General features: G+C 39.9%; 1 pseudogene; it reads right to left on the bottom strand.

Moving 5' to 3' along the window:
• Positions 1-6,446: 6,446 nt before the first annotated feature.
• LOC139409666 (chloride intracellular channel protein 4-like) lies at positions 6,447-15,815 on the bottom strand (annotated as a pseudogene).
• Between the last annotated feature and the right edge of the window lie 834 nt (positions 15,816-16,649).

Raw genomic sequence — 16,649 nt, 5'->3', positions numbered from 1 at the left:
CCTGGCCTTTGTGCAACAACGTTTTTGGTGGCCCACCATGGTTCCTGACGTCTCTGCGTTCCCCGCCGCCTGCACTGTTATTCTGTGCTCAGAATAAGATTCCGCGGTAAGCTCCAGCTGGCCTCCTTCAACCACTTCCTGTCCCTCACCGCCCCTGGTCTCATAACTCTGGACTTCGTCACTGGTCTCCCTCCATCTGATGGCAACACCACTATCCTTACGGTGGTGGATAGGATTTCCAAAGCCGCCCATTTCATTCCCCTTCCCGAGTTACCCTCAGCCAAGGAGACGGCCCAGCTCATGGTGCAGCAGTCTTCCGGCTCCATGGACTTCCAGTGGACATGGTCTACGACCGCGGTCCTCAGTTCTCGTCCCGGTTCTGGAAGGCGTTCTGCACACTCATTGGGTCGTCGGGTAGCCTGTCCTCCGGTGTTCACCCTCAGTCTAACCTAACGGCCAGTCGAAGAGAGCCAATCAGGACCTGGAGACGAGTCTTCGTTGCCTCGTCTTCACCAACTCCACCATCTGGAGCCAGCAACTTGTGTGGGTGGAATACACCCACAACACCCTTCCCTGCTCGGCCACTGGTCTCTTGCCTTTCGAGTGTTCCATGGGATATCAGCCTCCGCTCTCGCTGAGCAAGTGGAAAAGGTCAGCATACCCTCGGCCCAGATGTTCATCCGCCGCTGTCTCTGTACCTGGAAGAGTCTTCCCAGTTCTGACATTTTCTGATTGTCCTGACTCTGATCCTACCTGCCTTGACTTGCCTTTTGCCTGCCCCTTGTACTATAATAAACTCTGAGACTCGTACTATCCGCCTCCTGTGTCTGCATCTGGGTCTTAGTCTGATAAAAGATCTCTTAGTAACCAGGAGTTAAATCTCTTTCCAATTTTCGCTACAATAGAAGAACAATTTAAGTTGTCCCTTTCTTTCTGATATTTTCTAACTTTAATGTGATAACAACTTTTACAGGGATATTACATATTTAGTTTAAGTCACATCTTTTCAAAGCAAATAATTCACATTTCCTAATATTCAGTGATAAACCAGATACATGTGAGAAGACATTAAAACACTCAATAGCTTTCCTGACTTCATTATGATCTTCCAAAAATGGTGGTGTCGTCAGCCAATTGTGAACATTTTATATCTATCTTGTATTTGAAAACCCCTGTAACGGTTTTCTTCTGGTGAAAGAGAGGCGGACCAAAATGCAGCGTGGTTATCTTTATACATCTTTAATGATAGATGAAAATAGAACAATATACAAAACAAGAACCGTGAAAAACCGAAACAGCCCTATCTGGTGCAACAAACACAAAGACAGGAAACAACCACCCACAAAACCCAACACAAAACAGGCTACCTAAATATGGTTCCCAATCAGAGACAATGACTAACACCTGCCTCTGATTGAGAACCATATCAGGCCAAACACAGAAACAGACAAACTAGACACACAACATAGAATGCCCACTCAGATCACACCCTGACCAAACAAAACATAGAAACATACAAAGCAAACTATGGTCAGGGTGTGACAATCACAAAAACGATCCTTATTGATGTGAAGTGCCATAACTTGTGTGACCAATAAAAATAATAAAGGAGAAATTGGGCATCCTTGTTTAATTTCGCATCTAATATCGAATCTCTGAAGTTCCATGGGATAATTTAACATAGCTGTTACTATTATTGTAAAGTGTCTTAATTACACTTTTAAAATATTGACCAAATAATCAATCTCAAAGAAAATTATGTTCAACTGTATCAAAAGCCTTGTAAAAGTCTACAAATAAAACAAAGCTATCTTCCATAATGTGCTCATTGTTGTCTATCAAGTCCAATGCTAGTCGAATGTTATTACATATATGTCTGACCTTCATAAAACCAGACTGGGTATCGTCAATGATTTGGTCAAGACCTTTAAGTGTTTTTTCAAATGTGGATGCAAGTAGCTTTCCATCATTGTTCATTAATGTGATTGGTCTCCAATTTTCTAACATCGTATGATCTTTGTTTGGGGATTACAGAAATGAAGCCTTGTTGTCGTAGAAACAGGTAGGACCCCTAAATCAATTGCCTCCCTAAAAACATCAGATATAAGTTCTACAATATCCTCCTGAAGATATTGAAATCCCTGGAGATTTGTTCTATTTTAACTTGCTGATAGATGTTTTTATTTCATTGATAGAAGTAAATTCATTCCAATACCTTTGGAAGTCTTCATCTATGAATTTTGTATAGTCTTTGACAGAGTCTAGAAAGGCAGACATATGACTAGCAGGACAGGCATTACTGTTGTAAAGATTACCATAGAATTCTGAAACATATTTTGAAATGTCTTTGGGTTTTTCATATGTTAAGCTATATTATTTTTCTCTCTAAATTTGAAAAGTATTTTGTATTTTTTTCACTTTCCTCCGACCACCTCCTTCTTGCTCTCTCTTCATACATTCATTAAATTTCTATTTGTAAAGAAAATAAATTACCCTTATGTTCTTCTTCAAGGTCCTCCATAGAAATTTGAGAAAGTATTTCGTTAACAAGTTTCTCTTCCCTAAATCTTTGAAGTTCAACCATTTATTTACCTCTCTTCATGGCTGTTTGTCTTATTTCATACTTCATTCATTCCCAATATTTTCCATAAGCCTTAAATAGTTGGACTTTCCTCCAGTTTTCTTGTAATATCTTTGGCATCATCTTCCAACAGTCTGCTATTGAGTTTCCAATAACTCTGATTCGGTTTATTAATTTCAGAGCCATTCATATTTACAGATAAGAGTACAACTTTATGATCCATAATATTTATGGTTCGATGGATACCTGGAATACATTGTTATCTAATGAATTAAAAATCAACCAGAAGTCAATTCTTGACTGTCTGAACAGTCCTTTTTCATCAGGATATTTAGATCTCCAAATATCGAATAATCCAAGACCAAGACATAGATTATTAAACTCAGGATTAACAATGCTGGATCTGGTAGGAGGAGGACATCTGTCAATCATTACATTAGATACATCATTTACATTTCCACCTGAGATCATTTTGATATCCTGAAATACACCTTTAACTCTATAAATCTCTTCTTCTAATTCTTGAAATAGTATCCTGTTGTTTTGTTTGTTGTTGGATGGATAGATATTCCCTAATAAAAACATTTCACTTTTCAAATTCGGTTAAATTTAACCAAAGCCAAGAGTGTTGAGTCTTACTACTGATGACCTTCCCTTTAAATGCACCTCTTAAAACTGCTAAAACTGCTACACCTGCAGAGTGGTTGTTGTCAGATATCGTTACCCCATTGATTTTTCCAAAAAGATAGATCGGAAGAACAAGTATGAGTCTTTTGTAGAAAGTAAAAGGCTGCATTAAACCGTTTGCAATACAGGGCAATAGCCTGAGGTTTGAGTAAATTACGAATACCCCTGACATTAATTGAACAAAGAGATAAAGTCAAACTTCAACCAACAACCTTGTTATGCTAATATAAGCTTTTCCTAAGGATATGTAACTCTGAAGGATGTCCATCTCATTATTAAACCCTCCAACAAAAAACAAACACAGGTCATAAAGTAACCAAATGATTCTTATTCCCACAAGGTGGAGACATTGTGTAGACATTACAATAAGCAGTTATTCACCCATTGTTAGTGTTCAGTTTACCAGTTTTCAGGTGAGCCTTTTCTCTTTCAAGTGGTTGTGTAAATTCTTTACAATAAAAGGCTGCTTCTCACCTGACAATTAAGCCGTTTCTAGGCCTGCCAGTTCTGGCTGAGTCAGACTCTGGCTGTCTCTCAAATGTTTGGATTTTGCCACATTTCTTTCTCATCAATGATCACTCTTGCACTGACAAAATAATGCAGTTTTCCCTTCCTTTGGAGCTGCAGCCACCATCGGTCACAGTTTCTCCTGTGTCACTTTGTCCGCAGAGATGAGATCCTCCGTGAACCTCAATTTGTGCTTGATGAAGAACTCACGTGTAGATCTGTTGGTGAACCAGATGATGGTTGTCCTTGGTCTCTTGTCTTGATCCTTGACTCGTCCGAAACGATGAACGATGTCCACATTTTCCTGAAGTTTGGCTTTTGATTCGGGAATGACAGCTCCACAGATGTCAACAAAGTACTGAGTAAAGGGTCTGAATACTTATGTAAATGAGATATTTCGGCTTCTTATTTTAATAAATGTGCAAAAGTCTATAAAAACCTGTTTTTGCTTTAACATTATGAAGAATTGTGTGTAAATTGATGAGTGGAAAAATATATTTAATCCATTTTAGAATAAGGCTAAATGTGAAAAAAGTCAAGGGGTCTGACTACTTTCTGAATGCACTGTGTATTATCACCTTCCTCCCTCTCCCTGTGAAAGGTCCTCTCAGTTTTTGTTGGTATCTTTCTTTGACCTTAGTATTTCCCCAGTTGAAGATTCACCTCCTGATACTTTTGTCTGTCTTGTTCTTTTCTTCAATTATGTTTCCAACGACATCTTCCTCATCAGTCGCTTCTGTCCTCATCTCCTCTTTTGTCTCTCTCCACTTCTTTACTCTCTTCTCTTTCAATCTCTCACAGTCTTTCTTCCTTCTCTCTATCTATTTGTTTCTGGCCCTCAGTTTCTTTCCACATTCTTTATTTTCTTGCTCAAATGCTGTTTTTCTACCTTTGCTTGTTTTGCCTTACTGTACTGCTCTTCCATTTCTTTGCACCAGAAGTGCTCTCTATCTTTCTATCTCTGACTCATTTTGTTTCTTTCTCTCTCATTTCTCTTCATCAATTTCCTGTTTTGCTACCTTCCTACTCTCATTCTTTTTGTCTTGTAGGTCTACTCTCTTTTGTCCTCTTCATTGCTTTTTCTATCTCCTCTGTCTTTTCATTCGATCAATCCTCTCTTCGTCTTTCCTTCTTTTGCTCCTGTCTAAGTTTTTTTTCTCCTCTCCATCGCTCTCTATCTCCGACTGGTTTGGTATTGACAATCTCTGTTTTTCCTCCTTTTTCCTCTCCATCTCCCTCTATGATAAAAGTGATTCTCTTACAAAATATATGTCACGACTTCCGCCGAATTCGGTCCCTCTCCTTGTTCGGGTAGCGTTCGGTGGACGACGTCACCGGCCTTCTAGCCATCGCCGATCCACTTTTCATTTTCCATTTGTTTTGTCTTTGTCTTACACACCTGGTTTCAATTCCCCAATTACTTGTTCGTTATTTAACCCTCTGTTCCCCCATGTCTGTTTGTGAGTAATTGTTTGTATTTAGTACGGTCCGTTAATGTGGGCTCTCTTTTTGTATTGCATTTGTATATGTTGAGTAAAGTACGTTGATTTACTCATATCTGCTGTCCTGCGCCTGACTCCTCTACACCAGCTACACACAGACCACATTACAATATAAGAGAAGTTCAGTGTTTCTTCCACTGAACTGACTATCTGAATCATAGATAATATATCTATGGACTGTATTTTGTTCGAACCAAAACCAGGGTTGGTTAGGTAAGTTACTTTCTAAATGTAATCTGTTACAGTTACTAGTTACCTGTCCAAAATTGTAATCAGCAACATAACTTTTGGATTACCCAAACACAATAACTTCTCTGATTTTCTTCCGTTAATTTTGGATTACTTTCCCCTCAAGAGGCATTAGAAGAAGACAAAAAGGATCCATCAAATGCATTTGGTGTGTCATCATAGTGGTCTCTGACTTGTGATTATTCCACCCATAGAATTGATCATTCTCATTTTATGATTCCACCCACAGCAATGAAAACAGGTTGCAAGGCAAACACTTTTAGATAAACCAATTCAAATGAGGTTTAGGCCTACTCAGACTAATATTTATCTGGGCCTAGCTATGATAGTCATTTCAATATGGCACATTTCATAAATGAAAAACCTATCAATCCGCATACAATAGTACCACAATTATCTTTGTTTACTTGGCATTTGACATCATGCTTTCTCTTTGTCTCTCAGGGATAGAACATCCAGATCCTTACAATTGCCAGACAAAGTGTGCACATTGCTAGGTTTTTAAAGTGAGCATAAAATACATTGAAAGATTATTAAAATTAATGTTTTAACAGTTGAGTATAATTCAAGGAAAGCAAATATCTACAGAAACTAAACAGGCAGCACATAATTGTATTGCACACACATTGTAATTGTACATATACGAGCAGACCTTCACCCTGTACACACAGCGTTATACACAAATATGTTACTGACAGAAGACAGATATGCCTCATTCTGAGGCACAGGCAGCAGGCTTATTTTTCTGCTCCTCTACACATAAATCATAAATCATGGCTTCATAGCCCTCTTTCCCTTTTTACATTTCTTCTCTTGTCTAAACATACCTTCTTCAACTCCTCTTTTACCCTATCTGCCCCCCCCCCCCCCCCCTCTCTATCTCTCATTGCCCTCCTCTCTCCCCCTCCTTCTCTCCTGATCTACTTGTTGAGGTATTTGGCTACCGAGTAGCCAGCAGGATCTCGGAATCCTTGGGGCAGGTATAGCAGAACTCGTCCTGCTGGTAGGCCTTGGTCAGGTAGCGGGTCAGACCGGTCAGAGCCACAGGCATCTCAAAGTCACAGTGCTTCCTACACACCACCTGTGGTGAGCAAGAGAGGGGGAAAGGGAGTCAACATGACAGACACACACTGAACCTCACTGAACAACATTTTCATCTGTTTACGAGTAGCACAGGGGTGCTAGTGGTACTTGCAATCATACAGACTAATAAAAGGCACAATATTACCATTGCTTAAACCATAGCTACACATCTGAGTGCACCTATAAATACTGTAAAAGGAATAGACCTTTGCCCTTCTTGATTGAGATTGAGATGGTTCCAACAAAGAGGAGCAGACTAGAGGAAAGTACAATAGATGACACTGGCAAAGGTGATGTAATCTAGGACTTCCTGGAATGCTTGATCTGATAACCTTGACTATATTGAGCTTGGGCAGCAGGTTACAGTCAGCCAGACTGAGGGAGTTCCCGTCCAGATAGTGCCGTGATGACTGGGGGACGTCTGGGTTTTGGTCCAGCTCGTGTAGGAGTGGCGTCAGCAGGTACTGATCCAACTTCATCAGGCTCTTCAGAAACTTCTTCTCAAGCACTGAAGCACTAAAAAAACAGAACTACTGTTTCAATGACTCATACATCAATTTCTAACAAGGAGGGGCTCTTACTATCGTTGAGTCCAGGGTTAGGGTTCTTGATGTATGCAGAGAAGGTGGTAGATGTCATCTCCAGCCACCGTTCGACTCCTTGTAGCGACAGCACAGCTTGGGGTACCTGGAAAGGTATTGCCATTAGCTCTCAGCTTTCTGAGTTAGTAGAGCCAGTGGAGGATACGTTTGACTGCAAAGATGTTAATTGACCTGTAATAAACTTTGATTAATTAATGACTTGTCTCTTTTGGCGTGTGTGTGTGTGTGTGTGTGTGTGTGTGTGTGTGTGTGTGTGTGTGTGTGTGTGTGTGTGTGTGTGTGTGTGTGTGTGTGTGTGTGTGTGTGTGTGTGCGTGCATTTATGCCTGTTGATGTTCATCACACACTCACTGTGGCGGAGCCAGTGCCTCCTCTAGGAACTCCTCGATCTTGTTGGTGTCGGTGCGCACCTCCCCGCCGAAGATGAGGAACGGGGGCTGAGAGCCCGGGGCAAGGTCCTTCAGCACTTCTGGAGCCCTGACAGCAAGGGGACCCAATAAAACACATGGGGGAGAAAAGCCTTTAATTGCACACTTCATCTATCACACACAATTCTCTAGTTATTCTATCAGTGTTAGCAGTTCATAAGTAGTTGTTACCTGGACATGTATGGACAAGCGCTTCGATTCATGCCTGGCTTGGATGGATTGAACTGTGGCATTAAGTGCATCATTGTGGAGACTGTATGTGCGTGAGAGTGAAAGCCACATTTATAGCTTTTCATGTCTACTGTGGTGAGGGTGAAGTTGGCCCTTTCAGCCAGAGGATCATAAAGAGTCGCTGACAGAAGGGACAGTTCCCCACACTCTCCCCATCATCACTGGCCTATCGGGTGGATAAAACAAAATCGATACCTACCAAGTTTCAAAGGGAAATTAAATTTTATAAGAGAGTTGTTATAATTTTGTTAAGAAAGACTTAATAAAGACTGAAGCTACCGTCTCATTGTATTTGGGTATTTGACAGCCTTGAGGTTAGCCTAGCATCGTGTGACACCGAGAGAGAATTGCTTGGGAAAAGTTAACGAGGTCATGTTCCCATGGGATATCGGTTACTGCTAAAGAGTACTCTCTGAATTGACAACTGTGCTTGCTGTGGATCTTGTGAGGAAACCTGCAAGGAACTGCCATACTTCACTGAGGGAATATCCACGAGTAGTGAGTAACCACAACGGTGGGGAGCTTCGGGACTTCATGTGTGCCGTCATTTTATTTTAGCTCCAACGCGCGCCTCCGGGTTATTAAACAAACTTGAAATCATTTGGACATGGGTTGTGCACGACTCATTGGGGTTTATTATTTGTATTTCTTTTGTAAATAATGTAAATAATATACAACTTGAACCTTGTGTATGTTGCCTTGGTGGAGTCATTTACTGTTTCAATTGAATTTAATGCATGGGAAAGTATATCCTTATACAATAACAAAAATCTATAATCATTCCATCTGAAGTTGATACCCTATTTGTCATCACCCTAGATAGTTTACAATAGGGATTCTTATTGGAGATGTCCTTCTCAGTCAAATTCGAGCCTGGTGAGATGGTTACACTACAATGTAGAAAAATAGCAAAAATGAAGAAAAATCCTTGAATGAGTGTTGTAAAACTTTTGACGGGTAGTGTAGCAGAATGCCCTGGAACATGTATGAGTGTTGTAAAACCTTTGACCGGTAGTGTAGCAGAATGCCCTGGAACATGTATGAGTGTTGTAAAACCTTTGACCGGTAGTGTAGCAGAATGCCCTGGAACATGTATGAGTGTTGTAAAACCTTTGACCGGTAGTGTAGCAGAATGCCCTGGAACATGTATGAGTGTTGTAAAACCTTTGACCGGTAGTGTAGCAGAATGCCCTAGAACATGTATGAGTGTTGTAAAACCTTTGACCGGTAGTGTAGCAGAATGCCCTGGAACATGTATGAGTGTTGTAAAACCTTTGACCGGTAGTGTAGCAGAATGCCCTGGAACATGTATGAGTGTTGTAAAACCTTTGACCGGTAGTGTAGCAGAATGCCCTGGAACATGTATGAGTGTTGTAAAACGCCCTGGAACATGTATGGTGTACTAATGGCAGCTGACCACGTGCTAATTTTCTTGTAGTTAAAGCATTTACAAATACACCTGGACTCACATATAATAAAATGTTTGCTTTTCTATTAGGTTTATTTACAGATGTAAGGATCACGCTGTTGCAGGTGAACTTTCCTGCAATGCAGGACATTGAAAATATGTAGTGTATTTGAGGTTTAAAAAGGCTTCTGACGTTTGCGATTTCCACTTTGACATTTTTGACTTTATTTCCCATACAGCCTTTTTTTATCAACCCCTACAAAAATGTCCATTAATTATAATCCACATCATAATTCCCATTTCCTGTTGCTTCAGGATCATTTTCCTGCTGTAGCAAACTGGCTCAATTTAAGATCCTAAATTTGTATGAACAAATATTTATTCCTTCCTTGCTGTAAGCTGTCTCTGTAACTAAAATGTACAACCTGTTGTTCTAAAACAGGACTAAAGTTTCAAATACAGTAGGCCTAACACAGGCTCCATTGGATTCTGACTCTTACCTTGATGAAGAGTTCCTGTTTAGGTATTCGTGATTTGAATTTGTCTCTGTTAGATACTCTTGAACTGTATTCTTATTCTCTCTATAGTTCATGGGCCCTTGATATGGAATCACGTTTTAAGCTAATGTCACAGCTTTGACAAGTGACCTGATCTCTCAAGCTTTCTAAACTATTCATTCTCTACATGTAAGTTTGCTTTTGTAATAGAATGATTGTCTTTGAAGTCAAGGTAAGCAATGGGTGCTTTCCAACACACTGTTTCTTGGCATACAGAAGTGTATGCCTGGGCCCCTCTTGGTTTCCTGTTTTTTTAGAAGAGTTTAGAGAAGTGTAGCATTACAGTCTGCGGCTTTAGTTCTGTTGGAAGACACTATTGTATTGGGAAATCAGGGAGAGATGGATGGTCAGTTTCCTCTGTCTGACATTGGCCCTTTCTGAACAGTACAGAACTTGATCTCTTCCCTTCTGATAATCTGATAAACCTATTTTATCATACAATTTGTGTTAAAAAAAAAGTGTGACTTTCCCCAAAGTCTCTTTAGGGTGATTTCTCCCCTTCTTAGTGGTCTATCTCAGCCTCCTGGTTTCAGTCAATCGGTGTGCACAAATGGACATTTGGATTCTGGCCCTAACCACTTCAGAGTGGTTATCGTCTTCAGCTGATGAGGATGCAAAGTTAAGCTGGGGACCAGGTTTTCAGTGTGTTTTCTAGAAAGCTGTGAGTGCATCGACATAACCACAACAAGTAAGATCACAAGTCTTTCGGATTCAAATTCCTTCATAAAAACATCTTCAAATGGAAACAACTGTGCTGAGCTCCAGCTAGCCATTTTTACAAATTGACTCTAGAAAGACTGGCTAAAACTTTTACATGTGCAACTTTTGAAAAGTCCTCTGACATAACCGAAAAAGCTACTGTATCTGAAAACAATCTTCCCTACTAATAAGGTATGTGTTAGGTCAGTTGTGTAAAGTACTTAAGTAGTATTTTAATGTATTTTTACTTACATAGTTTTTTGGGGGTATGTGTATTTTACTTTACTATTTATATTTTTGACAACTTTTACTTTTACTTCCTAAAGGAAATATTGTACTTTTTACTCCATACAATTTCCCTGACACCCAAAAGTACTCGTTACATTTTGAATGCTTAGCAGGACAGGAAAATGTCAAGAGAACATCCCTGGTCATCCCTACTGCCTCTCATCTGGAGGACTCACTAAACACAAATGCATCATTTTTAAATGATGTCTTGCTAAACTGGAAAACACAACATTTGACTGAGAAAAATAAGCAGGGAGGGACAAGATGATAAGAGAGAAAGAGAGAGAGAGAGAGAGAGAGAGAGAGAGAGAGAGAGAGCATGGTGCTGCTGTGCACACTGAGTACGTACATCCCGTTAAAGTTATCTTTCAATCATCAACACAGAGCATCACAACCCTTTTCACCTCTGCCTTCTGTGGACACTTCAAGCAGGGTCCACATCAACAGGAGCAGACAAGACAGGGACTTCACATCCACGGACCCACAGCCCACCTCCCAGGTTAGTGGATAGAGAGGGACACAACTATTGTGCTGTCCATGGCATGTTGGAGAGGGAGGGAGTTTTTTAAACTGTTTATTTTACTCTGTATTGTGAATTGGTTAGATTCCAGTTAATCACGTTAAGATTCTCCTAATCTCAAGAGTGAGTGTGTCACTCTGTTCCTGTGTCTCTCTGTTCCTGCTACTTTCAGTTACTCAGACTGCTCGTATCTGAGTCTTGTGGTCGGAACTACAAAGACTTCTTGTCAGAGAGGTTGCATGTGTTACTTCTTGTCACTCTAATCTACTGTGCAACGATCTAAAAACTCAATTAATCCTTTACACTTGTGAGAATTGGCCTTTATTGATAGGGCTAAATTGAAATGTTTCTTACACAAGAAATATGAATTACATAACCATGGTATAGCAGCAATTGAAAGGGAACAGTTTCAAGAGTAAGGGGAATTATTAGTCAACAGTTCACCTGACACAAGGCTGAATCCAAACGTGAAACTGTTTATTTGTTGATAACAACATCTGAAAATACTCTGACAAACAGAAAGTGTTTTTTGTTTAAAATCTATTAATTATTTTAAATTAATGGCTATAAATAGATCTCTGAATGTGCTACCGTGTTGAAACCACTCCCTCATGCTGCACTACGATGTAATGATTTTTAGTGCCCAGATTCAAATACTTTCAGATTTCACATCCTACATCAGACAGGCCCAGAAAAAAATACTACTTTGTCCTTGGGTACCAGGGCTATCAATCAATGCAAGCCATTTCAATCTGCGGTATCCACAGATAAATTTATAAGCAAAAAAGGACGGTAGGACCCGAACCACGCAGGCCTCCTAAAAGCAAGCTGTCGGGCACGGTTTTCTCCAGTACACGGGGGGTGTAGCTAGCTAGTTAGCACATGGTGTCGCACCAGCCTCTTGCCACTGACCAACAAGGTACAGTGGGGCAAAAAAGTATTTAGTCAGCCACCAATTGTGCAAGTTCTCCCACTTAAAAAGATGAGAGAGGCCTGTAATTTTCATCATAGGTACACTTCAACTATGACAGACAAAATGAGAATAAAAATCCAGAAAATCACATTGTAGGATTTTTAATGAATGTATTTGCAAATTATGGTGGAAAATAAGTATTTGGTCAATAACAAAAGTTTATATCAATACTTTGTTATATACCCTTTGTTGGTGTTGGATTCTGTATTTTACATTATAGTCATTAGCATATATATGATTACATATTATCTGATGTTGGTTGTGTGAGGTGTCTGCATTTGTGCACTGGAGCATCATTATGAGATTAAACAACTGCTTGCTACTTGCCTGTTTGTGTGTGACAAGAACTGAGTAACATGGTGTGACCTGCATGTTGCAAAACTGTAGATAACAGCCCAGCAGATGCTTTGTCCTTGTTGCTTCCATCAATGTAATTGTCTGCATCATTTCCAATCCCCCATATATTTTTGGGGTAAAAATACATACATACATACATACACACACACAGTTGAAGTCGGAAGTTTACAAAAAGCCAAATACATTTAAACTCGGTTTTTCACAATTCCTTACATTTAACCATAGAACAATTCCCTGTTTTAGGTCAGTTAGGATCACCACTTTATTTTAAGAATGTGAAGTGTCAGATCAATAGTAGAGAGAATGATTGATTTCATATTTTATTTATATCATCACATTCCCAGTGGGTCTGAAGTTTACATACACTCAATTAGTATTTCGTAGCATTGCCTTAAACAATTTAAACTTGGGTCAAATGTTTCAGGTAGCCTTCCACAAGCTTCCCACAATCAGTTGGGGGAATTTTGGCCCATTCCTCCTGACAGAGCTGGTGTAACTGAGTCAGGTTTGTAGGGCTCCTTGCTCTCACATGCTTTTTCAGTTCTGCCCACAAATTTTCTATAGGATTGAGGTCAGGGCTTTGTGATGGCCACTCCAATACCTTGACTTTGTTGTCCTTAAGCCATTCTGCCACAACTTTGTAAGTATGCTTGGGGTCATTGTCCATTTGGAAGACCCATTTGCGACCAAGCTTTAACTGACTGATGTCTTGAGATGTTGCTTCAATAAAATAACAAGCAAGAAGTGAGGTGGAAAGATAATGGTGGAGAAAGGTTAAGGGAAGCTATTTTCATATAGAGGGAGGGGACTCTATACGCTATGCAAAGACAGAATACTATAAAGACAGGACTCTGTAATATGAGAATTTAGTATTTTCCATGGAGGGGCTCAGCTTTGTTACATTTGTAATTAAGTCTTTTTTGAATTCACAAGTTCTAGTAAGAGTGTTATATTTCTGAGTCAATATTCCACCACACCAGTCAGTTGATTATTGACAAGTTTTTCCAACACTTTTGATGAACAGGTCAAAATAGAAATTGGCCTATAACAGTTAGGATCCGCTTGATCTCCCCCTTTAAATAAAGGACTCACCGTGGCTGCCTTCCAAGCAATGGGAACCTCCTCAGAGGGGAGAAACAGGTTAAAAAGGTCAGAGATAGGCTTGGTGATGATAGGGGCAGCAACCTTAAAGAAGAAAGGGCCTAAACCATCTGAACCAGATGTTTTTTGGGGGTCAAGTTTAAGGAGCTCCTTTATCATCTCGGACTGAGTGACCGCCTGCAGGAAAAACTTTGTAGCGGGATAGGGGGAAAAGTGGGAGGAGCATCGGGGATAGTCGTATTAGAAGGGGTGGAAGATGAAGAAATGTTGGACATGCAAGGAGGCATGGCTGAGTCAAATAGGAATCCTGACTTAAAGAGCTCAGACATGTGCTACTTGTCCCTTAATGTGGTTGTTACTGACATGGGAAGCTGTGAGGAGGAGGGTTTGTACTCCAGGTCTTTAACCGTTTTCCAGAACTTCTTGGGGTTAGACCCACAGAGCGAGAACTGGTCCTTAAAGTAACTAACTTTGTCCTCCCGGATTGCCTGAGTGCATTTATTTATAATTTGCCTGAATGAGAGCCAATCAGTCTGAGTATGTGTGTGCCGAGCGATTTGACAAATGGAATTATTGAGGTGGAGTCACTGCCAGATCACAGTCGAACCAGGGGCTAAACGTGTTTTCAATTCTCATTTTCTTTACAGGTGTGTATTTGTTAACGATAATAATAAATGGAACAAACGGAACATTATTTACTTTAATGTTTGCATATCTTGCATTACTCATCTCATATGTTTCTACTGTATTCTATACTATCTACTGTTTCTTAATCTATGCTGCTCTGACATTGCTCATCCATATATTTATATATTCTTAATTACATTCCTTTACTGAGATTTGTGTGTTTATGTTGTGAAATTGTAAGATATTACTGCACTGTCAGCGCTAGAAACATAAGCATTTCGCTACACCCACAATCTGCTAAACACGTGTATGTGACTAATAACATTTGTTTTCATGACACTGAAAATATTTTTTAAAAGTCCGAGCGTCTTCGACAGAGGGGATCAAGCTGATTCTATACCAATTAGAGGTCAGGTCATGGAGGAAGGCTTGCACATTAAAGTCAGCACAGGTCGTTTCACTGAGCAGCCATTATTAATACAGGCACGTATCACAGCACATAATACAATACAAAATGCATAAAAATGTCTCTCTTCACAGTCTCCGTCTTGCCGTAAGGTGTTATTTTATTGCTAGCTTGAGTTACCTGGAGTGCACGGCAGTTACATTTAGTCATGGCTCTATTTTAATAGTGTTTTTCCCAGCCTCTGTTCTGCACCTAATGACATTGAAGAGACCTCTGGTCGCATGTCTTGTGTGATACTGATGAGTGTCTGAACAGTTTGCCAACCTCTTGAACAGACAGTTCAGTACCTTCAACACCTTGCACGAAGATCAATAGTGATGCAGTCAATCTCTCATCAACTTTGAGCCAGAGAGATTGACATGCGTGGCATTGACATTCACACTCCTTGTACATCTAAGTGCAATATATGTGCTGCTCCATTTTGGACAAACGCAATTTGCCATTTTTTTGCCACACCAGACCTCTTCCCATTACAGTAACCATTGAGTCTATATGTTTTCACAATGATAGCTTGCTATCTAAGGTGACACCCAGCAGTTTAGTCTCTTCAAATGACTCAATAGCCACATTATTCAATAATAGATCCAGACGAGGCTTAGGGTTGAGCGAGTGACTTGTCCCTAGAGATGCTTTTCATCTTTGAGATATTTAGCAGCAGCCTATTGCTAGTTACTCGTTCTAAAACTGACTGGAGATCTATGTTAAAGGTGTCAGTTATTTATTTTACTGTTGCAGTGGGAGGTTATTAGTAAAAAATAATGGCCCAAGCCGGCTGCCCTGCAGTACATCATACTCAACAAAATAATTTGCATGGAAGAAAACCCTCTGTGTTCTATTGGATAGGTAACTGCCCGTCCATGATAAGGCAGAGGATATTAATCCATAGTACAAAAGAAGTCTAACAAAACAGCTCCCACAATCTTATCAATTTCTTTCAGCCAATCAGTCATTTGTGCCAGTAACGAGCATGTTGAGTGCCCTTCCCTAAGCATGCTGAAAGTTTCGTTAATTTGTTTTCTGTAAAATAACATTGTATTTGGTGACATGGGGACAAGCACAGAGTTGGGAAGGATAAACAACCACAATACAGGAAGTCAAATGTAACACGCAACACAACCAAAATAAGAATGACAAAGCATGTTTAGCAGTAGCAAACAAATTCAATCTCCAACTGATCAGTCCTATCTTTGACCAAACTACTCCCAACATGTAAATTGAGATGGTAGAGATGGTGACAAACAAACATGTACATCAACCTGTTACAAGGAGATGCATACCGTAGCTATTATCATTCAGCCATTTATCAACCGCTCCCTGGGTGTCTAATAATACCATGGGATGGAGGGTGTTCCAATAAAATAAGTGATAAGGCCAGTGGGCTACTGGGTACAGATACAGGCTGGTCTAATAGCCTAGAAGTAACATAGTAAACGATAATCCTGGACACTCAAATCAGTATGATATGTTACGTTTGGTATGAATACATAAGACAAAAGGAGGGTGGTTGGTAGGGTGTATGATGTGAACGTCTAGCAACCAAAAGGTTGTGCATTCTAATCTCAAGGACAACTTTAGCATTTTAGCTAATTAGCAACTACTTACATTTGAGCTACTTTGCAACTACTTAGCATGTTAGTTAACCCTTCGCCTAACTCCTAACCTTAATCCCTAACCCAGCTAACATTAGTCCCCCCAAAAAAATGTAATTCGTAACATACGTATTGCAAATTTGTAATTGTATGAATTGTAATTCGTAACATAGCCTATCATACAAATTAATACGA

Source organism: Oncorhynchus clarkii, chromosome 5 (genome assembly GCF_045791955.1).
Source record: "Oncorhynchus clarkii lewisi isolate Uvic-CL-2024 chromosome 5, UVic_Ocla_1.0, whole genome shotgun sequence".
NCBI classification, from domain to species: Eukaryota; Metazoa; Chordata; class Actinopteri; order Salmoniformes; family Salmonidae; genus Oncorhynchus; species Oncorhynchus clarkii.
Note: the sequence above shows the minus strand (reverse complement) of the source record. Positions and strands in the feature narration are given on the sequence as shown.